This window comes from Sinocyclocheilus anshuiensis, unplaced genomic scaffold, assembly GCF_001515605.1.
Source record: "Sinocyclocheilus anshuiensis isolate Anshui unplaced genomic scaffold, SAMN03320099.WGS_v1.1 scaffold632, whole genome shotgun sequence".
Classification (NCBI taxonomy): domain Eukaryota; kingdom Metazoa; phylum Chordata; class Actinopteri; order Cypriniformes; family Cyprinidae; genus Sinocyclocheilus; species Sinocyclocheilus anshuiensis.
The window spans coordinates 180,908-185,847 of NW_015554090.1; positions in this window are offsets into that span (position 1 = coordinate 180,908).

The window sequence follows — 4,940 nt, forward strand, 5'->3', positions numbered from 1 at the left end:
GCTTGTTTAGTTAACACTCGAAGGTGATTGGGCTCTCGGGCGAGATCCCAATTCGTCAGTCACGACTGACGTAACGTCGAACGTGACTGACTGAAAGGGAACATGACACATACAATAAAAGAACTAATAAGATCAAGACACAGAAACAGGGGAGCATACAATAAAAGAACTAAGGGAACAAGGAAACACATTACAGGAACAGGAAACATGAATAAAGGCAAATTACTAAATAAAAGACATGAAACTTAAACTTGAAACAAAACCCAAAACCACGTTACATATTCCCCCTACAAAAAAGGTGGCTCCAGACACCTTAAAGAACCACCCAAAACAACAAAAAGTCCAGGAGGGTGGTGAGGCAGAGGTGGTCTGGTCTATGGAGCAGTAACAGTACTCTGCATCCGCTGGAGCTTGTTACCTATATGTAATATTATAGATTTTGGGATTTACGAGTATTACAGTATTTATGTTTAATGTACTTTATTACAGTTTTTCTCGATTGATAAAACACTATAACCAGGCTTTTGAACTAAAATTTCAAAACCATCACGCTATTTAAAAAAAAAGCACACCCATTTCCTTAAACCAGGGCTGTCCAAACTTGGTCCAGGAGGGCCACTGTCCTGCAGAGTTTAGCTCCAACCCCAATTAAACACACCTGAACCAGCTCATCAAGGTTATACTAGGCATGCTGGAAACTTCTCGGCAGGTGTGTTGAGGCAAGTTTGAGCTAAACTCTGCAGAACACCCTCCAGGACTGAGTTTGGACAGCCCTGTGATAGAGAAAGACATCTAAATATTGTCCATTTATATTTACCACAGACCTTGTTTTACTCGAAAACTGAAAAGCCATTATATCCAGAGGAACCTGTGGAGAATTAGTCTTCTGGCTTCTGTTATTGCTCTTCATAAATGTACGAAGACAAAGACCTTCAAAATCATGTCAATAAATAGTTAAACTACCTGAACAGGTAATGGGCTGAAACATGATTCCTTGAAATATAAACAATTTAAAAACAACAGGATAATGTAAGATTGAAGAAGCTGTGAAACTTGTCTAAATGACTTTCCTGACAGACAGATGCAGATTCTCCTGACTGCACTTAGGGTTCATCATAATAATAATAATAATAATAATAATAATAATAATAATAATAATAATAATAATAATAATCATGTCACATCTCATCACACCGACACTGGCAGGCTTCATCAGAGTACGGAGAGGAAGAGGAGAAAGAGAAGGAGAAGGAGAAGGAGGAGGAGGACGACGACAACGAGGAAGGGCAAGGGCAAGTAGACAAGCAGTCTAATATGAAATTCGTGCCACTTGTGGAAGGACCACAAGCAACATAACTTATTACAGGTTTTTGTAGCATTGTTTTGAATTCATCTCATCAGTGTGTAAGACTGTGCTGTAGTGTGTGTGTGTGTGTTTTTTGAGGGTTTGTGTGTCATGTCTGAAGTTTACTTTTTTAGCAAGATTGAGTTGTTTTGAGTGGAGAGCTTCATTTTGACCTGAATATAGGAAGTTTGGGGAATTGAGTTAGAAGTTATGGATTTGTATTTAGAGTTTTGCAAGAAAGAGGCATACTTTCAAGAAATGTGTTTAAGCAATTGAGAAAAACTGTAACCGTGTATAGGCTACACATTTTATCAGTTCACGTGTTCCCTGAAAATCAAACCTTGATTATGTCATTATTAAAGTCATATGCACAACGATTTGAGGTACAGCTTTCTGTTATACACCATAAGTCATGGTCTACATTAAACGTGAATTTTGTAATGTATTTATTTGTTTACACAAAAAAGTGGTGCATGATTTAGTTTTAAATGACTTTAAATAATTTTTTTTTTCTTTTAAGTAAATTTCACAAATAATTACAAAGAAACGCCAAATAACACATCGAATTTATTTTTTTGAAGTAGAAAGACTGAAATAGTACTGCAATGTTTGTTTTAGTCTACAAGTTTTACAACTTCTAAAAAAAGACTTTTACAGTAGTTGTAATTCTACATAACAAAAAAAAAAAGGAAAAGTAGTATTAAGATAAAATCCATTAGGGTAACACTTTAGAATACTGTATCTTATTTAACTAATAACTAATAAGGAGTTACTGCAGAACTAATAGGTAATTCTTCATTAACACTCAAGTCACTACTATTAATTACTAAGGAATATGTGTTAACTAATCGATATGTAATAGCATTTTTTTATTGTGTTAAGTAACAATTAGTTAATCAGTAACTATTCGATTCAGTCATGCCTCCTGAAGAACTACTATTACGTAACCATTAATTCAGCTTCAGAAGGAATAACTATTAAGTAACTACTAATGAACAGTGATGCACAGTATCAGGTTGTGGCCCTTTCTTCCTCTTTAGTAATAATGTTGTTAGATAAATTTACTACTGTTATATATGCTGTTTAAACATTGATTTACATTCGTTCGCATATGCGCCAATTAATGTTTCTGTCTGTGGGTGCCCACGCTATAATGTTGCTCTTCTTGCAGCATTAAATCCAGGAGACAAGACAATTCTAGTGAAAGAGCACACAGAGATTCATGAGTGCACATGCAGGTCAAAGTTTCTGTGAGTCCAGTTTTGTGCGAGAGAATGGATTGAGATTCTGCATGTAAGCAGAGAGATTCATTGCTTGTGCATTTGATGCGCGTTATAATAATGCGCTGTCGACAATTTAAAATAAAGCTGGATACCACATTAATGATGTTGATGATAATAATGTTTTTAATGTAAGTGTTGTCTGCAACCAGAAGTTCAGGATGGAACCCCATCCCACTCTTAAGTGCCTTGCCAACATGCCTCAGGTATGTTTATGGTTTTATATACATTTTGTGTGTCTGTTTTCCTCAGGATATAGCATCATTATTATAAAGTGATACCAAATGTATTCTGTATTTAAGGCAATGACTGAGGGAAAATCGTTAAAAAATAATTACCACATCATTCTCAAGGAATTACTTAGAACCTAGAACAGTATTCTAAAGTGAAAACATTGAGAACCAGTGAGTAATAAAGAACCTTAATTCTACTTTAAAAAATGACAAATTATAAGAACATTTACATTTATTGCAATAAGTGTTGATAACGTTTTCAGTGAATTTTGTGTCTATTTTCACAAAACAATCAAAAGGTGAACACTGTTTTAAAGGAAATTTTCTAAAACCAAAATTTTCAGCAAATTACTAGGAACTTACCAAATATAACAATAGATAAGATGACAGCAAATATTGTGTATGCCTGAACTTCAACCTCGGCAATGTTTCTCTAACACGTGTAACTCAAGTTACTTTTTTTTCTGGCAAAGGTCGATAAGCATGCCATTCTTCTTTTTTTCCTCGATGATGCTTCGAAGTGGCTCCATTGCGCACATTTCTTTGCGATGTTTGGCAAACTCTGACAGTTTCTGGCCTCTATGAAACTTTTCACGCAATGTCTTGTAGGCTTCAGCGTCACGAGCTTCTAGCTCTGCTATTGCTGCAGTATCCAGTATGTTTTGCGGTCCACCCCACACTTGTGGTAAGCCAGCGTTTTGGTTATTCCCTGTTCCAAGTAGTGCAGGACATTTCTGTATCTTTGGATTGCATCTTCTGGCAGAAACACTGGAAAAGATCAAAGGTGCATGCTTAGTATGTAATGCCAGTAAGACCATTTAATATATGAAGAATTCATTTGCAAAAGCCTCTAATTGTTTTATAGTATGTTTTATAGACATGTTTTATAGTAGCATTTTTTATCAGGCTCTTATGATTAGGTTTAGTAATTTCACTTTATTGTTAATGGGCAGTTATTGATCAGTTATTAAAATGCTTTATTTAAAAAAAAGAAAATCCCCTTTAGTCAGATCATTGACATTCATTAAATTCACTGAATTCATTTAAGAAATTTGATTGTCTTTTGCTGCAAAACCAGTTAAATATGTTAAACATCTTTTAAGTACTTAAATTAATTAACACTATACAGACTAAGGATGTCATCAGAATGAATCTGGGATTACGTGAACAAAGTTGGTTACTGCAAATATTAATTTATGGTGTAAAGCCTGCCACACACTGCGATTTCAGCAATCTTATAAGATGATTGCAGATCACACTGTGCGACATGGATCTAATCATCCTGGGTAGGATGTATGTTGATTGTACGATGATGACACCTGTTGACTCGTAGGCTACGACTCAAGTTACTATAGAGCAATAAAATGCCATCAGCACGCACTACTGCTAAACAGAAAAGCATGATGAATCGCACTTCGGAAGTTGTGGTTTCTGTGTGCTGAAAAACAAAGGAAGCCGTGAAAGAGGAATGGAAAAGAGTTTGAGGTAAGCAGTTTTAAATTTTAGTGCCGTATCACATTGATTAAGCACCATTTCGTGTTGCATTTTTACTGGCTGGTCAGTAGACGTAGGCCGTAGCAGCAAACACACTGCTGAATTTCTGACACTGTCAGCAAATGATCATAGGCTATCTTTGGTCACAAGACCGTGACAACAGCTGTCTTTAAACCTTTCTCACTCTATGACATAAGACCACCTTTAAGAAGCCACAATCACAGAAATCACCACGATTGTTTCATGATGGCAATCTTTCGTCTGGGAAAGCCAAAAATCGTGCAGTGTGTCCCTGGCTTTAAATGAGAAGTGCAAAGTATTTATGGCTTTTTTTTTAAATAAAACGCTCGCTACATTTTACTATACAACATTTTACACTAAGACTTTTTCAAAGCACTTAAGGACACTATTTTAATAATGATGATGACATAATTATTGGAACATAATATACATTATGACAATGGCAACATACCTCTTCTGTTAGTTTTTTTTTCATTCTGCGTTTTGCTGTCTTTCTTGATTTTTTTCTTATGCTTCCTCTTTTTTTTTGTGGTGAAGAGGAAACCGATGAATCAGACGTGGAAAAAG